Raw genomic sequence first — 23,344 nt, 5'->3', positions numbered from 1 at the left:
TTCTGTTATATGGAAAATGTTTTGGTTGAAATAATCTGAAATGAAATGATTCACTGTTAAAACCTATATAATATGTTGAAAGCAAAATGTTATTACAAAGCTACAAGATAAAACTTCCACCAATAAAGATATTCATAAAAAAAAGATTTGTGATATAAATGCTATCTTATTTATCTTTCTAATGACTTCAGAGTTCTTGCCATAAGCATGCTGTCATCTTTACTTCATTACCGGTGCTGCTTTTTATTTTATTACTACATATGTTTTTTTTATTATTAGCCAAAACAGCAATGATGTAAACAGACCAAAGACCCCAACCTATGTAGTAACTTCAAGGAGGAAGAATGACATCACATTTTAGGAAAATGAAAGTTGTAGCTAACAGAAGACCATTCAGCATACTACTGTCTGTAAATATGCCCAGGGTACCAAACTAGTTAACAGGTACAGTTTTTTGGCTGCAACCACCTCACTTGCCCACAATGTGATCCCTCTTTCCAGCTCTCTCTAAATCAAAAGACAATACTAGAAGCACAAAGATTCCATAGGTACCTTAAAGCAAAGGATAGGGTAGGAGGGCAGGTGGGAGGTATTGTTATGGCAGAGGGATTTTGTTTTGTTTTGTTGCACTGTCTAGCATTTGGGTAAGCACACATGAGTTATGAGTAGACAACAAAGACACCCACTTGGTGTAGCACTGTCAGAATGGAGTCCTAAGCTATTGTGCTGCATATGATAATCAGTGGAGCATGTCCATGACAATTGTGGCTGAAAGACAGAACAGATTAGGACACAATTTTGAGCATATAGAGTCTCACAAAAGTGTTTAAGGGTACCCAGGTTACCGCTGCATAAATGTCATGTGGAGACTTAATCATACCCTCAGTCTGTAAATGTATGGGTCAATATTAGAACATTGAAGTTTCACAACTTTGAATGTTCTAACATCGACCCCTATTCAGCGAACGCTGACAATATTGAACATGCAGAACAGCAAATTATTTCCTAGGGTAAAAATTCACTGTTCTGAAACACATACACACAACACAAACACACCAAACAAACAGCAATCCACACACATACAGCTAACCCTACACTAAACTGTACAAACACCACTAACTATCCACTTACCTCAACCCAAAGCCTAACCCTAAGGTCCGTCACTATCGCACACTCACCTCACCCATGCCCTAACCCTAACTCATCTACCCCGCCCTAACCCTCACGTCCACACAATCGCACACATACCTAACCTGCACCCTAACCCTAACTCACCTAACCCTCACGTCCACACAATCGCACACTTACCTGACCCGCGCCCTAACCCTAATTCACCTAACCCGCCCTAACCCTCACATCCACACAGTCGCACAGATACCTAACCCGCGCCCTAACCCTACCTCACCTAACCCGTGCCCAATTGCACACTTATCTGAACCCGACCCGTAACGTTCCACCGCAGTGCTGAAAATAGCGAAAAGACAGAAACAGACAACCAAATTCTTTCCCTAGGAAAAAATTTGGTTTTCTGTCATTTCGCTATTTTCAGCATTCGCTGAATAGGGATCGATGTTAGAACATTCGAAGTTGTGAAACTTCAATGTTCTAATATAGACCCAATATACTACCTCCGAGGTAACACCAACTCTGAGAAAAAGGGAAATGCAGTTAATTCCTTTTTCCTGTATTGGTGAAATTTTGCAAGTAGTACATTTACATACTGGGAGTGTGAAGTGCAGCCCTACACTAGAGGAGAAGGACCACATCCCCTGGGGAAAAGAAAAAAATATTTTAATGTTCAGTATTTTATCAGCATCGTGCAACAGTCAACAAAGGAGAAGGGGCAATGTGATTGGGTAGTTTGGTGGTAGCATGTCAGTCTGCAGTAATGTGAAACAGAACCTCTAAACAGCTTTGTTCCATGAGTGATACTTTTAATTTTGCAATGAATACTGGATCAAGTGAGGTCTGTGTACAGTTTTATAGGACAAAGCTTAGGTCTCACAGTGGAAATCAGCATAGTCTGTCAGTTAGCATTGTTGATAAAGACTCTGAGTTGTTAATGAGTTGCTTCCTGTAGTCAAAGGTCAAGGGTTGAGTCCATTCACCTCCACCAGCCTACTGTGTTAACCAGGGGTTCCCAAAGTGTGCACCGTGGTGCCCTGGGAAGCCATGGCTTCTTCACAGGGGTGCCGTGAACTAATAAGTTTAGCCGCAAAATAAACAACAAACTAATAACCTTAGTTACTAAACTTATTAGTTCGCAGTTTATTTTGCGGCCACAATAAAGGTTATAGGCTACACAGGAGAGCAGCTAACCAGGAAATAAATATTTAAGAACAGTGGACTTTGCTGGACTGCAACACTTGCGCTGTGGAACTGTAAACAGCTTTGTAGCTAAGAAACTAGTTCACGGTGTGAGGGAAATCACGAAAACATCATCGCAGGCCTTGAAGAAAACTTTAGTCAAAGTTAAGTGCTATGTATAACACTGAACTCTTGGAAATAATGTAAGTACATCTTACACATGTCCCTGTACCTTCCAAACTCCTCCTAAACATTAAAAATAATAGTTCAGGCACTGAAAGAGAGGCGCTTTTCCCTTTTATTATTACTACCTGCTTTTAGCAAAGGTCTTTGTAAAAACACACACACAATAAGTGATGGGGAGTCATAGTAAGTGCTTTGTTCAGTTATTCAATGAAATTAGTGGTCCTATACCAGTCAAACATTGTAAATAAAACCAGTAAATCTAAGAGGAGCAGTTTTCAACGCCTAAATCACGGCAGGAAAAAAATAAGCCTCCACTTTAATTTGCACACAGCTGATTGGCTATCCACTATAGACTACCAATAGCATTTAGTTGGCAAAAGAGGTTTTCGAAAGACTAGTTTTAAAAAGTTGCCCAAGGAGAAACGCAGAATAAAAAATAATTTGATAACTCAGAATATATCTTTGGTGTGATGTTGAATTTGATGGTTTAGTGTGCTTAAAGTTACGGCATAACAGACAACCATTTAGTGGTGAAAGTGCAGCTGAGATTAGAGTGTTTCAATTTCCTCATTCCACATGTTCAGCATCACTTATCTAAAATCAGAACTGGAGCTTTCATGTAACACCGACTGGCAGGGAGGAAGGAAAATGGAAGGCGATAGAGATGAAGCAGAACAATGTGTCATGATTGCTCACGCTTAGGCACAGCAGCGGGTGCCATGCAGAGTGGTACTTCTGAAGTCAGACACAGTGAGTCTCTGGTGGCCACGTACTGCCTACCTGGCAACCAGCCTCTATGATTGTTCTGCCTACCCTGACAGCCTGCCCTGCCTGCTTCCTTGAGCCCACTCTGTCACAGCTGCAGAATTTTGGGTTGTCTGGCAGGGTTTCTCGTGCAAGTAGGAGGTGGAGAAGCCTTAGCTCCTCATGTTGCCAACCAGTATCTGTGCCAACTCGACAAACATTTGCATCTATAATGGGGAAAAGCTTTTTACTGGTCCTGTTTGTGGGGGGGGGGGTTGCACTGTCCTTGCCAGGGAAGGTGAGTACCTAAGCAGCTAGAATCTAGATGATGCTCTGTGTTTGAAGTTGTGTTATGAATGTAGTAGAGTTGCTGAGAGCCACAGCAGAGTTAGAAGATAAACAAATGTTGACAGTTTGGTTGGCGTGCTCTTTATTTATTGTCCATGTGGTTGTAACACAGGCTTAGTGAACAGTTTGGATAAGGCGGGAATTTCTGTTAGAGTCATCAACTTTAAATAGTGATGCTAGTAAGACTGATTGTTTTATATTGCAAACCATTGACTTTTTAAGTTTACACTAGATATGACCGGGTATTTAAAACTACTATAGATAGAAAATTTCAAGTCCTGCAGGGGGCAACAAGTGACTGGCCCATTTAAGAGATTTAACTGTATAACTGGACTGAACAGCTCAGGTATTTTTCTTGCACAGGCGATAAATAACTTGGGTGTATATAAGGTTCTTTTCAGTCGATATGATCCAGCATTATTTATTATAAATATTATTGAGAGTGAATGTGTGAGAAACCCTTCCACTGTGGAACAGCAAGGAATGTGGTCTTTTTTAAGTCTCAAAAATGAATAACATTCCACAAAATGAGACAGGGTTGAGAGGTATGGGTTTATTAGTCAGCAGTGGAAGTTTGACCCAGTATGCTGTGGTTTATGTGTTTGTCAGTGTACCATCCTAAAAAAGTGCTAATGCTGTCAAATGTCTTGCCTGCAGAATCAGGGACAAATGCAGAAATAATGAACAACAGTGCTTTAAATATTAGTACTATTGATTTGGGAAGTTGGTATGATAAAGGGAATGTGAGTTAAAACATTGACATTTAAAAAAGTATAGAGCAAAAATCAATGTGGAGAAGGAAATGAGAGTGGCCGTGTCCAGATGATTCCAAAATTTTGAGAAAAAGTGCAGTGATCAACAGGCTTATCCATCCGATTAATTTAATTATAATTAGCTGAATTTGTTCAGTTACATGTTTTTGTGATCTTAAATACCTGTGTTATTAATTTGTTCAATTACAGTTAAATTTTTTGTGATCTTAAATACGTGTGTTATTTATTTTTACCTAACTAACCCTTTTAATTAAAAAAAAATATTATTTCGCAAAGTATACTTGTTAGAATTTGACGGGGAGGAGGGCATGGGAAAACCTAGATTCAACAAGGGACCCGAGAATCGAAAAAGTTTGGGAACCACAGTGTAAACAACTCATTTAACTAGATAAAATTCCTTGTTAACAAATATTAAAGCAACAGTTTTCTGTGTGAGGGTCACAAGAAAAAAAGTCTTCCAGGATATTAAAAATTGAATCTTAATATATAAGAAATTAACAGTAATGTGCACTGATATATGCCTCAATCAAAATGCTCAGAGAGTTACAACAGGACATGAAAGAATGGGTATAATTTCTTCTGTTGTGCCCAGAAGGAGAACAGGCTTTACTTGTCATAACACATTTTCTGTAGATGGTTTCTGAAAGGCTATAATGATGGAACTCACTCTGTCAGGGAGTTCCTGAGACCACATTTTAATGAAATTGCAGCAGCTAGGTAAGTCTAGTTAACATTTTCCTAGTGGGTGGCTTAAGAGAATAATCTACAGCAGAAGCAAAGGTAGCTTTGTGTAGTGCAGTCAGTGAAGAGGAAATCTTGTCCTTAAGGGTCGTAAGGAAGTATCGATGCCCTCTGGATGTATTTCATCAACAAACGAAATAGGAGGGTACTATAAAGGAGGCCTGCAGACGAGAGATACAATAAGACATCTCTGCTATATCCACTGAGTGGTAGGAAGGAAGAACAACAATTATTAGAGACACGTTACATTTCTCAGTGATGAAAGCAGTGTGGACATCTGTGCTCCCCATTGACAAGATGAGTCATGAGTTAGTGAGAGGAAGACAGCTTAGGACTATTAACAGCACATTAACAAAACATGACTCAGCCTCTTTGCTAATGAGCTGATCTGTTCCAAGATGAGAACCATCAGCAGAAATCTGAGAAAGTTGATAATCCATTTTCATTCTCTTAAGGTCTTTTTGCAGAGTATGTAGAAATGAGATCCCCCTTATCTACCAGTGTACCATATCACAGTTACTCTTGACAGTCTAGCTGGATAGTAAGCTGGAGGGCAGGACATCAGGATAATAAAAAATGGACAGCAAAACTACCCTACTGTCCAATGTTCTGTAAGATTTGCATCAGAGTAAGCTGAGGTGCACTTGTGATTTGCTGATCTCTACCAGCAGAAATAAACATTATCTGCAAGTAGTCCTGTCATTTTGCTAGACAGTCTTCAGAAGGAGCAATGGGGAAACAGTCATCTAAGAATGAAATGACATTTGCTCCCTGGAGTCTTAGATGGGCCACAGCTACAACCAAAAATTATGAGGAACAAACTAAAAATATGAGGCAAAAATCTGGACATTCTGTGAAAATTTGGAGAGTTGAGAGATAGGCTTCCATTACACCATGAATCCATTACACCATGAAGGTTTTGAATGACAAGTGCTATGAAATGAAGGCAACTACAGCCATAAAAACAAAAGAATAGGGAACTGTTGGGTTGTTTACCCACCTATTTGTAAGTTTGTCTTATAACAGCAAGCAGTCCTGGATATGGTAATGCTTTCTATATTTTGATATTTAAATAAAAATGAAAGCCACAAAAGAATACATGGTTGAAAATTTATTTAGGAACACTCTCTTAGTAAACATTTTCATTTGCTATCTTTGCCAGACTTTATTTGATCAAAAGTTTGATAAAGAAAACAGATGAATGTACCAAATTAACTCAGTAAATAGAAATGCTCAACATAGTGTGAAGAGTAGGAAGACAGAATGAGAAAAATGTGGACTTACATATACCAAGGCATACTTTGAATCCAATTCAGCTTACTCAGCAAAGGGCAGCCATAAGCCATTCTTTAGCTACATCCGTAGCCTAAAAGGGAAGGTCCAGATTTGCACTGAATTGGTAGTTAATAGTAGCAAATATACTGAGACAGTGGCCATAGCTAACATGTTTGGTGAAAACTTCACTCCTCTGTCCCCACCACACATTCCTCATGACCTCTCTACCTTGTATCTCTAAAAAGTAGGTCCTAAATTCCTTCTTTAACACCAAAAACACAGCATCAATGGGACCTGTTAACATCCCAGGCTGCGTCTTACATGGGCTCAAACAAGAATTAGAATCACCATCAGGTACTCTTTTCAATCACAGTCTCAGCATCAGCTTTGTCCCAGCTGAATTGGAAAGAGCCACTATTATCCCCTTGCACAAAGGTGGTGCTTCTACTGATCCTAGAAACTATTAGCCTGACTAGCCTTATCTGCAAGGTCATGGAGAGAATCATCACGGACCTTATCAACAGATGTAGGTAATCTCCAAACACTAGTTCCTACCCAATTTGGATTTGTCAAGGGGAGATCATGCCTATTACACGTGGTGGACTTCGAGAAAGTCACCAGGGCACTGGGTGAGGGGAAATCTGTGCATACAGTCTACCTAGACCTAGCCAAGGCATTTGACACTATGCCTCACTCAGGCATCATTGACAAACTCTCCCAGCTAGATATCAACCCTTACATCATAAGGTGGGTTGAGAACTGGCTCACTGATAAAACCCATACATTCAAAATAGGGGAATCCACCTCCAACAGCAGACCCGTAACCAGTGGCATTCCACATGGATTGGTCTTGAGACCTCTACTGTTTGGAATCTATTTCTCCGAAGTACAAGCTAAAATCAAGGGACTGTGGCTGACAAAGTTTGCTGACTAGTGCAAACTGGGTGTGGTCATAGAATCTCCAAATTATGCTAACATCCTTCAAAAAGGTCTTACACAAACAAATAACTGGTGCCAAAGTCACGGCCTCAAACTCAATGCAAAAAAATGTATTAGCATCCCTTTTAGTAAGAGTGATGTTCCTGCAAATTACTGCATCAATGTCAATACCCTAAGTACGCACTCACTGGTGAGAGATCTGGGCACTGAGGTTGACAGCAACCTTGCCTTTGATCACCATGTTTCCACAATATTGAGAAGGGCATTCTATATGGCTCATATCACAAGTACAGGCATTGCCTCGAAAAAGGAGAAGTTATCACCTCCCTGAATTCTTCATTCATTAGGCCAATAATGGAGTACAACACTCCTTTTGGTAGGTACATTTCAAAGCACTTGCAGCAACTGGAGAGACCACAAAGGTTCCTCACAATGAAAATTTAAGGTTTTCAGCAGCTATCCTAAGTGGATCAGCTGAAATCAGTATCACTTTATTCTGTTTCATACAGACTACTCAGAGGTGATCTCTGCCTTATATATAAGGTGATCTCTGACCCTGCTTTACTGAAAAAGCTGCACATCTGCAAGTCAAATAGCACATGGGTTACTCGCTCTAAGGACCTAAACCTGGTATATGACATCAATAGAATCTGATGAAGGTACACATTTGTCTCCCAGAGGTTACCACATCGTTGGAATAGACTCTCACTTCACATCAAACACCGCACCTCATTTGCCCTCTCAAATGCAATCTGGGTGATTGGATGGGTAACCATAAATTCACCTCAGGGGTTCCACCTGTGTCCCTCTTGAACAGGGGCAATAGATGTTAATCGTGGTAACAAGGGTAAATTTGGCTAGGCTTGTTAGGGCCCTCGGGCCATTAGCCTAGTAACTTCTTGTGATCCTATGATCCAATAATAGAGAGTTTCTAAATATATTAAAATTTTTTAAGTCTGGCAAAGAGATCAGAGAAAACATGTTCTAAGTGTGTATTTCTAAAGAAGTTATAAGCACTGATAAGTGTTTGATATTCTGATACTCATTAATGCAAGTTGAGGAAAAGGAAGACAGAATGACCAAAAATGTGGACTTACATATACCAAGCATGAGACTGTGTTTTTAGAATATTCTCTGAGAAATGGTGATGTTGAGGTTAGTATTAACGTAATTCTGATTGCTCTCCACCATCACACACTCAAAAAGCAACTTTACAGACTTTTTCTTAACTCTGGAGCTCGCACAAGCAAGTATTGGAATTACAATAGGGAGCTCTAAGCATTTTTCATCTACCTGCTCATGTGGATTGTGTTATGTTTATTGCAAACAAAAAAATAAATACATTTTCACTCACACTGTTCATGTACTACCTTACTCAGGAAAAGATTATTACTGCCAATTTTTTTTTGGTTCTAATAAAAGACTACAAAATATTGCTCATGGTTCGTATAATAATATACTGAGTTGTAAATGGAGAAAAGTATTTTTGCAAAAAAAATGGGCAGCATAGAATTCCTGTCAAACTGTGTATATCTCTGATACAGTTGTTTGTATAAAAAATATATATATATATATATATATATATATATATATATATATATATGTATGTATGTATATCTATCTATAGCTATATATCTATATATTGTAGTTGAACCTTTTATAGTTCATTGACAACTGAAATCTTGGTGCAACTGATCAAATTGTACCAGCTTTGTCATTATTTGATGGTTTATGGTGGGGAATGAGGAATATGCCCTTTTCCCACAGTAGTGTGATCTCATAGTTGGGATACATAAATAAGCAGGGATGTGAGGGCTGCCCCCTGCAAAAAAAAAAAAAAAAAAATAGTGTGGTTCTCTTTTTTCAAATTTTTTATGAATAGATGTTTAATTTTGATATTTAGGTATCAATCATTGTCGGATTGATAAGTTGCTTTTTTGATGGAAGGTTATGCTAACCCATATGGTATCTCTATCCACACAAAAGCAGTGGACAGTGACAGTCTTTTTAGGAGATTATATGTTACAGCTGATATATCCATGTGCATTGCAGACAGTGATACTGCACATTTGGGGACAAAGGCCTGAAGTTAGGGACATATTTTAAATATTACTCATAAAATTAGTAGAAAGTTGCTAGAATAACAGGCTTTGGGTTAGTATTCATTTTCAGAAGACTACAAAGTCTGAAATTCAAATATATGCCATTTTTTAATCACTTCGGTCCTCAATGACTTCCCAGTAAACCACAAATTGTATCAGGAACAGACCAAAAATAAAAGTCAAACATCTGGACAGTTAAGAGGTATGTGCTCTGCTACTACTGATGCTACTCTGTCATATTGCAAGTAAAGCTCCTGTCAATCAGAAAAGCCTGGCTTTTAGAATACTTGCAGCTCATTGCCCTCAGTTTATATGTTTCTAAATCACTTCATCATGTTGATTTTATCATTTGCATACAAAGTGGTTGTTATTAGTACATCAGCAGCCATTGCCATGCCATTATGTGTTCCTTGGTATAGGATGCACCTCATGCTATTTCTCTATGGTCAGTTGTTTGCGTTGCATATTAGCCTATTTCTCTGGTAGTGCAAAAGCTCTATATTGGCCTGTGAATCACTCCTTCACTGTGTATCACCACTTGCCATACTGTCTCACATACCTCTCTGTGATATTTGTTTCAGAATACCTCCCAGAGATTGAAATATAAAGTGAACCTTTGTATTTCATATTGGAGTTGTTCTACAGACCTGATGTGGAGCAGCTGATATATTTATTTGTGGTTATTTTTAGACAGAGACTGTTTGTTGCATTCAGGTACCACTTATTTCAATTATCAAAGTTCGTTAAGATGGGAATCCTATCTTATCAGCAGTGATATAATATTTATCCCACCTCTCATTTCCCTTAAGAAATTGTCATGTGTTTGAATCATGTGACAATTTTAACTGTATAGCTTCTTTATATACATGGATTAAATTATCTGTATCCCTTTCTGTGAAATGGTACTTCCACATATTGGGTTGGTAACCTTTATGTAGATACTGTTTCCTGTAGCCCCCCGATTTGACATCAGCATCTGATACTGATTCTGGGCGTGCACAAAAGCTTAATATTTAAATTCTTCTTGACTGTTCACAAAACATTTAAAGCCACAATACAACATATTGTAATGATTCTGTGATACTTTGCGTAATTAAAAGATCTATACTACACAATGACAGAATGACAGCTTTAAAGTTGACATACTAAAACAGCAGGGTTGTGGGTGATGATGCAATAGGCACACGGGATGAAGGAGGATTGGCCAGGTGCACTACTGTTTGTTACTTGATTTGATTTTAGATTACTATTTTACACTTATTTTGTGACTAAATTTTTCAAAAGTTTGTAGGTGTCTTTTTTTTAGTATTCTGTTTCATTCATTTGTGATTGAGGAGTAAAACAGGGGCCTCTGCAACAAGAATGTACCGGAACTTCATTATTCAGGATATGGTGTTTATACCAAAGCTATAAGATAATAATACATCTCTCCCCTCCCTCTGTGCATTTTCAATGATGGCACGTAAGCAGTAAGAATTTGGGTATATCAACAGTTACGTTTTATCTCCATCAATGATAATGCTTTCTGTATTGACCATGTAAGGACAAGTTCCTGAACAGTTGGGCCCACCACAGTAAGAGATTCAAAGGCACATACATACAAAAAGTACCTCAATGAGCAAATTATCACTTCTGCAGACCATATAGATTCATCAGCTATTTCTATGCAGTTGATTGAGACAGATCATTTGTAGCCTAACCAGTGCAATTCATGCATTAACACTTTCCATAAGGGACTGTGTAACCAGCCATAGGTTGCATTTATGGTAACTCATCAATTCATCTAAGTTTTGTTGGAAGAGGTTAGGGAGCTACTTTGTTTAATATGATGAGGGTAATTTGTTTCAGAGGACAGAGGTTATTTGGGAGCAGTACATATCCCACAGACAGGTTCTGTTTGTGATGCAGTGGAAGTTTATGTCACATTTACAGGTGTTTGTGATGTTACCAGTTTTGTGAACATGTAGGACATCGTGTAGGATAGGTCCTTTTCAGGACGTCTAGGCCAGGTAGAGGTCACACTACACAACTCTGTAAAAGAGAAAAAGTGAAACAGAATTTGAAAGCTTTTATTGAAATCAGGCCTTGGATTTACTTAGTGGCGAACCACTCAGGTCTTTCAAGTTGGATCATGTGTCTGAACAATAAACACCAAAGGATGCAATATATTCTACTACAGAACTATTAAGGGAGGCATACAACAGGCCAGTGGCTTAACATGTAGGGCACTTACCTTTGGTGATGGATGATCAGAAGACTATGGGCTGTTTTACCACACCAGATACTTGGATTAATTTTCCAATACTGACACAGAAGTGCAGCATAGGGGTATTGCTACCGTGTGCAAGTACGGCAGACTGTGATTCCACAACACCCTCCCCATTAAAGGTGTTTAACTCACTCTTGTGTCACATGCCAATCCTGCCTGCTGTCTTGCCTGTCTTGTCTGTCTGCAAAAGCTTTCTCATCTTCCCAACTTACCTCCCCCAAATGTACCTATGTCCCTTCCCTAACATTCCACTTTCACCTTTAAAAAAAAAAAAAAAAAAGGGCATTTGTTCCACAAAAAAATATTGTCCCATGCATAGCACTCCATTTCATACACATGTCCACTGGACACAGATAAATAGGTCCAATTGGATTGACAATGCAGTGATGTTGTTTTCATCCCTCTCTCTGGGGGGGTGACTCTTCAAATTCAACTACAAATTCTGTCAAAGTGCACAGTTGTTGCTGTACAGGAAATGGATAGCTATGGTGCTTTCCTACACCCTTCCTGCACATACCTACCTGCCTTTTCACTATGTTTTCCAGCTGCATTCACAACATTTCTCCGCACTGTCCTATATCTCCATTTTTCTTTTCTTTAAATATTTTTTGTGCAACTCTGCATGATGCGGCACATCACACAGCTTTGCTAAACATAGCTAAATGGAGCTATATTGATATATTGAAATGATGATAAACAAATGTAAAAAATGTATCCCTGTGACCTATGCTAAACCCAAGACCATTGTACCTGAAGACTAGTATATTAACCTGTCATACCACACAGCTGTTAATTAAAATAGGTGCTTTGAGCAAAACATTGTAATTGAAGTTACAGTCATTAAGCATGTTTAAGCAGAGCTGTGCACTGCTATGCTTCATGCTAACTTGCTGAAAGAGTAATGGTAAAACTGGGAGTGTAATCTGGAGTCTGGTGCAAGACTACACCACTAGAACGCCAGACACAGAATAATGGATATAAGTGGAAGCCCTGTGGCAGTATTATGAGATCCTACTGTCCAGGAGGAGGCCCAACAGACAGGACCAGGCTGCATTGTGGGATGACCTAGTCCACAATGTAAATGCAGTTGGTCACCAGAACAGGACATATGTGCAGGTGCGACGCCATGCCACCGACATGATCCACACTGCACACAGAAGAGCAGAGGACATGGCCAGGGATCATGGTGTCACTGATGGAGGGCCTGCTGCAGAACAACCATTGTCGGCCACTGAGGAATTCTTGACAAACCTAAGAACACATGGCAGCTCCCTGACATCCATCACACAGTATGTTGTGGATGTGGGTGCCACAGTTTCAACACCAGATAAGTGTCCAGGTATGCACTGTTGGATCTTCATTGGAATACTGTAGCATTCAGTGTGTCAGTGTAGACATAGTTTGAAGTGGGTGTCAGGTTTTATTTTGGAGTAAAACAAGGTTAGCTTCAGTTTGAGTCTCAGGCCAGATTGTGCCAGCATACCACTTTGCATAGTAGCTAATGTAAATGTCAGATAATTTGATGTATTCCCTGTTACAATGTTACACGCAGTGCTGTCTACATTACCTCTCCCTCAAACCTTTCCAAGAACATCAGGAATTGAATGAGGCCGTGGTCCTGCTCATGGTAATCACAACACTGTTTTATTACAGATGAATATTTACTGAAATGTATATGCTAAAGTGTCTTTCCAGGCCCTGATGGCTGGATTGATGTACTGTCTGCCTGTGTGCCAACTGTAGAGATAGATTCTGACTGTACACAGTTTACACACATACCTATGTCATGTAGGTATGTCCACAGTGACAGATTTTCAAGTATTGTCAGGACAGTACCGATTGCCAGATGTGTCAACTGTGCAAGGGTTTTTCAATATGTCCATGATGGACATCATTTAGGTATTGATCATGGGATTCTTCTTTACAGAACTTTTTTTACTGGTAAAGACAGATTTGTGTTAGAGTATAATGTCCTCATGTCCTACTATTACAGCTTGGGGGTTACACAAGTCTGTGACACTGACTGCAGTGTATACAGCATAACATATATTGCAACATAGTAATGCATAGCATAGTAGTGAGAGTATTAATGTGATGCTGTTTCTTTTTTTCACAGGTGACCATGGGGGCTGGTCTCTGTCCCTTTCACAATCTGATGTCAGAGTCTCTTCAGACTTTGATGATGATGTGGCAAAAGGGAGGCACTGCTGGGGATTGCAGGAGCTTAATCTGACATACTGGTTGACATCCCTCACCCGTCCTCATTGTCACCATACACAGTCAGTATGCCTACACATACCCAGATCCCTGTGGCCACAGATATTGGACAGTCAGAGGGTGGGGACATTGAATAGGAAAGTGCAGCTACTGTGGCTGCAGGGAGTGATGTCACTGGCTATAGCTAAACAATTGGCAAGTTTCCACCACAGTGGATTAATCAGAGTGCTCACAGGAGGTCTGCTGTCCCTCCACCGTCTGTTAAAGGTGTCCCATCATGTGTCACTCGGCAAATATTTAGGGACATCATGGAGGCACAAGCATGATCTGAAAGGTACTCCCACAGAATGCTCAGGGTTATGGATGCAGCACAGTTTGACATCTGTGACTGCCTCCACTGTATTGCTGATACCCTGGAATGATTGACTGATGCAGTGGAAAGATGGTGGTCCCAGACAGATTACCCAGTATCAGTCTTGGGAGTGTGCAGTGTCTGTGATGGAACATTTTGTTGGAGTTGAGCGTCGGCCTCATGGACGTAGGTCAGCAACTACATCTGCTAAGTGTCAATGTGGCCATGCACATTCATGCTCCCATACTGGCAGTACATCCAGCGCTACAGAAGGGATGCCATGGGCTCATGGTCCTGGGTATTGCTGTGGAGGACATATTCCCAGAAGACAGCAGTCACCCTCAGGTAGTAGCACAGCACCTGACCTTGGGCATGGAGGTGCCAGTGCAACTCTTGGCAGAGTCAGTTCACATGTATGGAGTAGAGATGATGAACTGTCAGCTCTACCATGCATGGCTCATAGCTGTCCAACATACAGACATGTAGTGCTAGCACTGAGCTTGATCGTGTGCATGCAAATACTCCCACACCACTGTCAAAATCATGTCACCTACAGACACACATACCATATCCCCATGCTCCATCTTGCATGCTTCCCTTCCTGACTCACACATACGCATATCAACCTACTGAGTTAGCCTTACCCTCCTGCACCCCTACACAATACCCTGTGTGGGTGAGGATACCTGTGCCACATCCTTATCTTTCTCATGGATGCAAGGAAATAAAGGTATGTGTCTGATGCACAGGGTGACTATCTATGATCTATCATCCATTGTTGCTTTTTGCATTATACTTGTACTGCTCATTTACAGGTATTGCACAATGCCATTTCTAATGAGCCTAGATTCATGTCATGTGTTTACGTTACATGCTGTAGAAGTGGCTTTGTAGTAACACAATGAAAGGTGTCTCATGGAAATGTATATGATTCTCTCTCAGGATTCTATAGGAGACAGCTATGTCCACACACGTGCAATTAAACCATCAACATCAGAGCACAGGACTGAATGTCAGCACAGAAGAAAATGTCATTACAAAGGTAAGAAACTATAGGTTACATGTCACATAGGTTCATATGTGTTTAATATGCTAATGAACACACGGGCTTCTTGAACCCTAGCCATGCATCCCTAAACTGTGACAAGGTCTGATATCTTGAAAGAGTGTAAGCAGGTTTTTGGGTGCTGAAACATGTACAGGCCAGGGTGTGGGAGAGGAACACTCTCCACTTTTTCTGTGTCCATTCCAGACATTGTTACTAAACCATTTATGATTGTCCTTAATATGCTAATGAACACACGGGCTTCTTGAAGCCTAGCCATGCATCCCTAAACTGTGACAAGGTCTGATATCTTGAAAGAGTGTAAGCAGGTTTTTAGGTGCTGAAACATGTACAGGCCAGGGTGTGGGAGAGGAACACTCTCCACTTTTTCTGTGTCCATTCCAGACATTGTTACTAAACTATTTATGATTGTCCTGTTCAGCCATACCTCTCAATCTGGAAACATCAAAAATCTGGACAAGGCCCTTGAAAAATAGGCACAAATCTGCACGCTGATTAACGTGAAATTTGCATACATAACTACGTAACCCCACCCACTCCAATGGAATTGTGGTATACCAACTTTCAAATGCAAACTGAAGAACAGACAGACAAAATATGGCACCAGAGTCCCCCTGCAGCCATTCCAATGTCCCATTACCTGGCTATTTCGTCCCATTTACCATAAACACTAAAGTGTGCATGCATACTGCTTTACTTCTACAATGATTATTTGGATTTTATTTTTACATTTTATAGCACAATGCACACAAACACTAAGATATCTGCTAAACAAAGCAGTACTGTCTCACAATGAAAATAGGCTTGGCATTAAAACTTTTCTGCCCTTTAAACTCACATTCATTGAAACAGCATTGAAACCCACATCACATCAAAGAAAATGCATCTGGCCAGTGGTGGATAAAGATTACCTTTGGGCTATTTTCAAATCATAGGCCCCTTGCACACAAAACAAGAAACAAACATGCATGCGTTCATTGATACACCTTCCTGACTATTATATTCCTTGTATAATACAGCACACTTGTTAGACGTAAGTTAAAGCACATTTTAAATTTATTGTTTGAACATTTTTTCCAGTAGGCAATGAAACAAAATGCATGAACCATTAATGACAAAACTACCTAATTCAGAACATTTCCATCATAAAAGCGTACTTTCACACACATTATATATATATATATATATATATATATATATATATATATATATATATACACACATATACATACACACACACACACACACATACATACAATGACAGTGTAAGCCATAGGCATCTTGTGTGTGTGTGGGGGGGGGGGCAAAAGGCCAAAAAACAGAGACACATTTTAAACATTGCTTGTATAGCTTTGAAAAGTTGCTAGAATAAAATGGTTTGTTACCACCATAGCTCTCAACCTCTTAGCACAAAAAAACCTGGACAAACCCAATAATGGGGGAATACAGAATTCAGTTACTTCTCACCATAGCTCTCTCAACGTCTTTGCACAAAAAACCTGGACAAGGCCAATAATGGGGGAATACAGCCCCAAAATAGGAACAAATTTCAAATACTGATCTTATAAACTTAGAAAATTGCTAGAATAAAAGGTTTTCTGTTACCATTTACTTTCTAAAGAATATGAAGTCTGAAATTCAAATGCCTGTCATTATTTAGTGAATTAAATCTTCAGTGATTGCAGTAGTTTTATAACTGATGAGAAAATATGCTCGCACATTGAAAAAGAATACAACTTCGTCTGATGAGAAAATATGCTCGCAGTAGCAGTCTAACTTCTAACTGACGAGAAAATACACTCGCACATAGGTGATTGTTTATACGCTTCCAGTGCTGCAGTCTTGAGATGCAGATAGATGTTTGTAAAGAAACTGCTAATTTTAAATCTGTATTTTATGTCCCCTATGCCTCTTTAGCCAAAAATTTGATTGATCACTACTACACCTTCAATCTGGAGAATGACTGATGTTTTAGATGCATTGGATAGAAATGCTGTCCTTTAAATATGACATTCTGAGTGTACTGTTGCTGCCATGTAAAATGCTTTTCCTATTTGTTACCCTGTCCATGTATTTGATGAATGAATGACCACTAAGTTACTAAAAGAATGGGCATCTATCTTTAAGAAAGAAAATATTTGATTGGCTCTTGTTTTTCCTCTATTGCAATTTTGAGATAAATCTAAAGAATAGATTGGCTCATTGTATTCAATGTCTAACTGAACTATGTTGTAACGGAACCTATTATCGTAATCACCTTTTTAGAGGCTCAAATATTTTATGGAGATAAACTATTGCTTATATATTGTGTCTTTGGAATGCAGGGAGCCCAATTGGAGAACAGTTGCTAGCCTCAATCTCAGATTTCTATCGTCTTTACTTATCGTTTGATACACAGTACTGACTGTCATATTTAACACTGAATGGGAGTACTGACATTTGATTATGGAATAATTCTGATTGGCTGTTGCCTTGTGAGTCATGACTTTACTGGATTTCTAATGTAACAGATCTTACTGATCTAAAACTTAGACGTATTTTATGAATGACTAAGTCTAAACACGAATATGGGTGTTAACTGTTGAAAGCCAATTGCTCTACCACTGTGAATTTATGACAAACAGAAAAAAGGCTTGCCGAATGTGAAGTTTTTATTGGTTTAACACTCAGATGCATTTTGTGAATGATTCTCAGCCTAAACTCAATCAAGACAGGTGCGAACAATATGAACAAACATGATTGGATTGGATGTTCTTTTCTATTTGAAACAGAATACAACTTCTAACTGACGAGAAAATATGCTCGCAAATTGAAACAGAATACCTTGCAACAGTAGCAGTTTTCACTTCCAGAACGAGAAAAATGAAAAGTAACTCTCTGACTCTGGTCCTGAGTAGTCCAATTGCTTTGAAAGTTACTCTGGTCCTATACCCACACTTGCAGCAGTCCAGTTGCTCTGTAACTCATTAGAAAGCAGTCCAATTGCTCTAGATGCTGTTTGCTTGCTGAGTCATTCATTCAAACACTAGCAGCCAACCGAAAATGTGTGCACGTGAGCCCTTGAGCTCAATTCCGACAGGCTGGCAGAGGCGACATCATCACACACGTGATGACATCAGCACAAAAAAAGAAAGATAAAAAAATTTTTTTTTAAATCTGCAAAAAAATTGGAAATGAAGGGGTGCCACTCGGGAATGATGGCACCCCATTATTTGGACCCCAAACTCAGTAAAAACTGAGTAATTAGGTATGATTGGGAGGTATGCCTGTTCCCCATCCACATGTGTAACATGCAAAGGATTTGCATTACAGCAGAACTGTACTTCACATGGATGGGGAGCCTGTTCCATATAGAGTGTAGTCTCTGGAATATACTGTCTCTCCAACATTTTCCATTTATACCACAGGCAAAGTGTAGGTCTTGGAAACTAGTAATTCTGATGATAGTTGTGTGGATATGCAGGAGGTCCACAGTGGGGTCTGAAACTACCTGTATGGCAGCTATTCACCTCCTCTCCAAAGCATGTAAAAGACAGACTACACAGATAGGGCCTTAATGCAGCCTCCATATAACATGTTACATACTCCATGTAGTGGTTTACTGGGAACCTGTGTGGCTGTTACAGTTGATGGATATGCCTGGTTAGTTACATGGCAAAGGTGTCATTGAAATGAATGATAGGTCTGATGAATGCTGAACACAGTGGAACAATGACTTTCTTGGATTTACCTGTCCTACTTTAGTTTACAGATTGCACTACAAGGAATGTTTCACCCAATATTACTGACATGTTTCAGTCAAAGGCTGCATCAGTATCGATGTCTTCATAAGTCCCTGACTACTGGGTCAAATGTAGGTGATGTGCTGTCAATACAATAGATACAAGGCTGGATCCCTCCCCAAAGGATAGTATTGTGCAATTCTTTGCATTTACTGTTGGTCCATGGCTCTGACAATAACTGTATGCCTGTGTCAATACCTCCTGGATAACATTTATGTCAGTGTGGGATGCAATGACAGCTCCTAATTTGCAGTCATCAGCACATTTAGTCAGCCACAGACCAATGACAGTGGCTGCACCTGCAGATAAGTTATTGCCTAAAAGGAGCAGTGCAAGAAAGGATTTGTGAAGGGTCTACCAATGACTGGCCTCATTGTAGAGGAGGACTCCTCATTGCAAATGTCATGGATCCCTTCAGTCAGCCAGTTGGCTAGCCACCATCTGGCATATTAGATTGTACCTAACCACTTGAGTTTGTAAAAAATGGAATGCCTTGTCAGGCCATGGTAGGTGATGTGACCTCATATTCCCTCATCCACTGATGTGGTAACCTTATCAAACAAGTCCACCAAGTAGGGTAGCCATGATTTGGGCATGACTAAACCAAACTATGTCTGGTCCAGTGTTTGTGGGAGTACTACATCTCTACTGATCATGTACCAATGTCTGTAAATGGGCCCCCTTTGTGCAGAGGGATGACTGTTGCTATATTCCATTCACTGAGCACAATGCCCATTTGGTGGCTACAGCAGAATACTAAATCTAGATGTCCTGAAATGTCATGTGTGTAACTTCCTATTGCAGTTATTTCCATCATGGTTTCCAAGATAATTGTAACCCAAAGGGTCTGAATTTGTACACAGCACTGCCAAACACTGTATGGGAAACTAATATGTACATCCTGTAAACTTAAGGATGGAGTATGTAGGCAGTTTTCTGATATTAGACAGTAATGAAGCTTTGCCTCTTGAAAACAAAGAATCACCTTGTGCTAACTGTTGAAAAGAGGGGAGTAGCCTGAATTGCTGCTGCCTGGCTGCTAATACTGCTGGTCTCACCATAACATTATTCTGTTGGGATACAAAGCTCCTATTCTCTGTCTCTCACCAGAAACAAAACATTAACACCAAGTGCAAGACATGAAGCAGGCCACAGCCTGTTTGTTGACCTGCACACTCGTCCCAGATGATGCAAGCATCTGTAGGCTAGTTGTAGCCTTCCCCAGATAGATGCCTTGATTAGCAAACAGACCAGTCATTTACTTTTTGCACATATTATGAATTGAGTTCCAAACTTCATATGATTTCACTGGGTAATGACCTAATGTTGATTAGGAGCACAGCTGTAGCATCACAATGTATGTCAGGTAACATACATGTCCAAGGTTGATGTGCCAAACTGCACAGTGGCAGTTATCCATGCTAGGTGATGGTATCACAACAAGTCATGCAGCCTGCCCTTCAACAGTGTCATATTTGTGATCTGCGGGACATGGATGTGAGGCCTACTGCAGAGGGGTGGCCACCTTTGGGCAATGTTGCTGCTTCCACTGCATGTCCTAGTTATGTAATACTGTACATACCAGGAACACAACACTGTGTCCACATCATGTCGCAACTCATTCACTACATCATGAGACACTTTGATGTCCCACTCATCAGGCTACATAAGAGGGAGGTCATAGCCAGCTGTATGTGAGGTGCCCTGTTACCCCATATCACACATGCACTCAAGTCTGTCAACAGCAGGTACTGTTATGATTATGTCATAGTTCCTGTATGTGTGTACGACTTGAAGTACATCTCAGGGATGTATGAAGAGAAAACTGACTGAGATCTTGGACTGTGTGCTTCATTTCTTACTCACCTGGGATGATGCCTACATGCAAAAAGAACATGGTTGACATCAATATTTGGCTTAGCATCTGGTGTCATTCAAAGGAGATCCACTATCTGTCACCCTGGTATGACATGATCAACTGACCGTGATGCTTTGTCTGACATGGTTTTCATCTGTCACCCGTGCAATTTTGGGCAAATGTCAAGGCTCTCATCACTCTATAGTGCCTTTTTAGGATGTGTCCCAGGGTCCAAATTCTAATGTAAAAAGCTCATCTACAAACAATTTCAATGTTATGCTGCTACATATTAGGTGTGTGAACATCAGACTTTACTCAGTGGAAGCAGATCTCACCTTGGTAGACAGTCACAGATACCTGGCTCAGGGCTGTGGAGCGCAACACAGCCATAGGAGTGTACAACTCCTTCCACATGTGCAGACCTCAAACTCATGGCATGCAAGGTAATGGGGTCAGTCTATAAATATTCCTTATATATACATGCACAATATGATTCCCCAGAGACAACTAAGGTGGTATGGTCTTTTTGTAGGCACATATTCAAGTGCTTGCCAGCTACAGAAGCCCCTCCATGAAACAGGACACATATTCTGCTTATTTGTACCTCCTTGGGTATATCAGCATATATCAGGACACCATTGTATTGGGTGATGTTAAGTAACCACCTACTAGGTATATTAGTCATGCTCAAACTCACCTGGACAAATTTTCCCGACTTTATTAACCACAATGCCCTGGACCAGCTGGTTGATACTCCCAAAAGGGGAGCCTACATACTGGAAGGGATGCTTACTAGTATGGAGGACTACTGTAGCCCCCCCCCCCACTGTGTGTCCCTCCCTGGTGAAATAAGACATCTAACTGGTCTCATTCTATGTACATATCACACCTGACACCCCTCTTTGCAGAAGATACAGTAATACACTTCACCAAAGCAGGTTATAACACCTTATGGGATGGTAGCAATAGCTTCATTGTACCTCCCACCTCAGAAGGAAATATCAACTATCCTGAGTTCTACAGCTATGCTTTATATAAACACTTGTATAACTGCATTGAATTTGCTGTACCTAATAGGTGCCACACAAGCTCATTATGGAAGACCAGACCTTTCTGGTGGATGGCTGCCATTAACAGGCTTTAAAATGAGATGGAGACATTGTTCTTTAGCAGTAGGAGGGAAGGAGTCCCCTGAAATGGAAACACCTCATCAGATTGTACATACAGATAAAAGTTGTGAATTCCTCCAAAACAAAGTATTGCCCCAAATTAGCCTCCCCCACAAAGTACAAACAGAAGCCATTCTACACTTATATATGTAACCTAAAAGGAAAGGCCCAATTTAGTGTTAATCTTGTACTTCCTGATACCACATATACTGGTACTATGGACATATCTCATCTTTTGGCTGACTGGGTCTGCAAAAACCTCACTCCCCTGTTCCCATCACATGTACACCATGATATACATACCACCTGTTCGCTACCTTGTATCTCTGAAGAACATGTCATCACTGGCCTTTCTAAGGACAGAAACACACAATGTATGGTACCTGATAATATCCCAGGCTTTGCCCTACATGGGCTCCAACATGAAGTTGTTACACCCTTAGTCACTCTTCCAAATCATAGTGTAACCAATGGCTTAATCACAGATGACTGGAAAGCAGGCACCATTATTCCACTGCAAAAATGTGGTGCTTCCAATGACCCTGCAAACTATATGCATGTCAGCCTCAATATCCATATCTGCAAGGACATGGGGCAGACCATCATGGACATTATCAACTAAGATGTAGGTAATGTTAAATGACATGTCCCTACTCAGTTTGTAGTTGTCAAAGTGACATCATGCCTGTTAATCCTGGTGAACTGTGACTGAGACAGTCGCCAATGACCTGGCTTATGGGAAATCCATGCACACAGCCTACCTGCACTAAGAGAAGACATTTGACACTATCCCCCATACAGGCATTATCAAAAAACACACCCAACTAGGCTTTAACCCTTATATCATTACAGTGGTTCATAACCGCTTCACTGATACAAGTCATATAGTCCAATAAGGGAAGACACATCCAATAGCTGAGCTGTAACCAGTGGTGTTCCAGAGGCTTCTGTCCTGGGTCAACTACTATTTGGAATCCATTTCACCGAAGTACAAACACAACGTAAATGACTATGGCTGACACTGTTTGATGATGCCTACTAACTGTGAGCGGTCATACAATATACAGGGTATGACAACATCCTAAATTACAGTGTTGCAAGGACAGATGATGGTTGCCAAACACATGCCCTTAAACTCAATGCAAATATAAGTACTATCCTTCATTTTGGTAACAGCAATATTCCTGCTAAGTACCAGATAAACAGCGATACCTTA

The 23,344-nt window shown here is 40.1% G+C and overlaps 1 protein-coding gene across 4 annotated transcripts in view; it reads right to left on the bottom strand.

Annotated features, from left to right (window-relative positions):
- The window catches only part of LOC122813677 (zinc-binding protein A33-like), a 261,855-nt gene that overhangs the window by 96,035 nt on the left and 142,476 nt on the right, over positions 1-23,344 (bottom strand). The window lies entirely within an intron of this gene.

Source organism: Protopterus annectens, chromosome 10.part0 (assembly GCF_019279795.1).
Source record: "Protopterus annectens isolate FY-2018-M chromosome 10.part0, PAN1.0, whole genome shotgun sequence".
Lineage (NCBI taxonomy): Eukaryota > Metazoa > Chordata > Ceratodontiformes > Protopteridae > Protopterus > Protopterus annectens.
The sequence above is the reverse complement of the archived record's forward strand: the minus strand, read 5'-3'. Positions and strand labels throughout refer to the sequence as shown.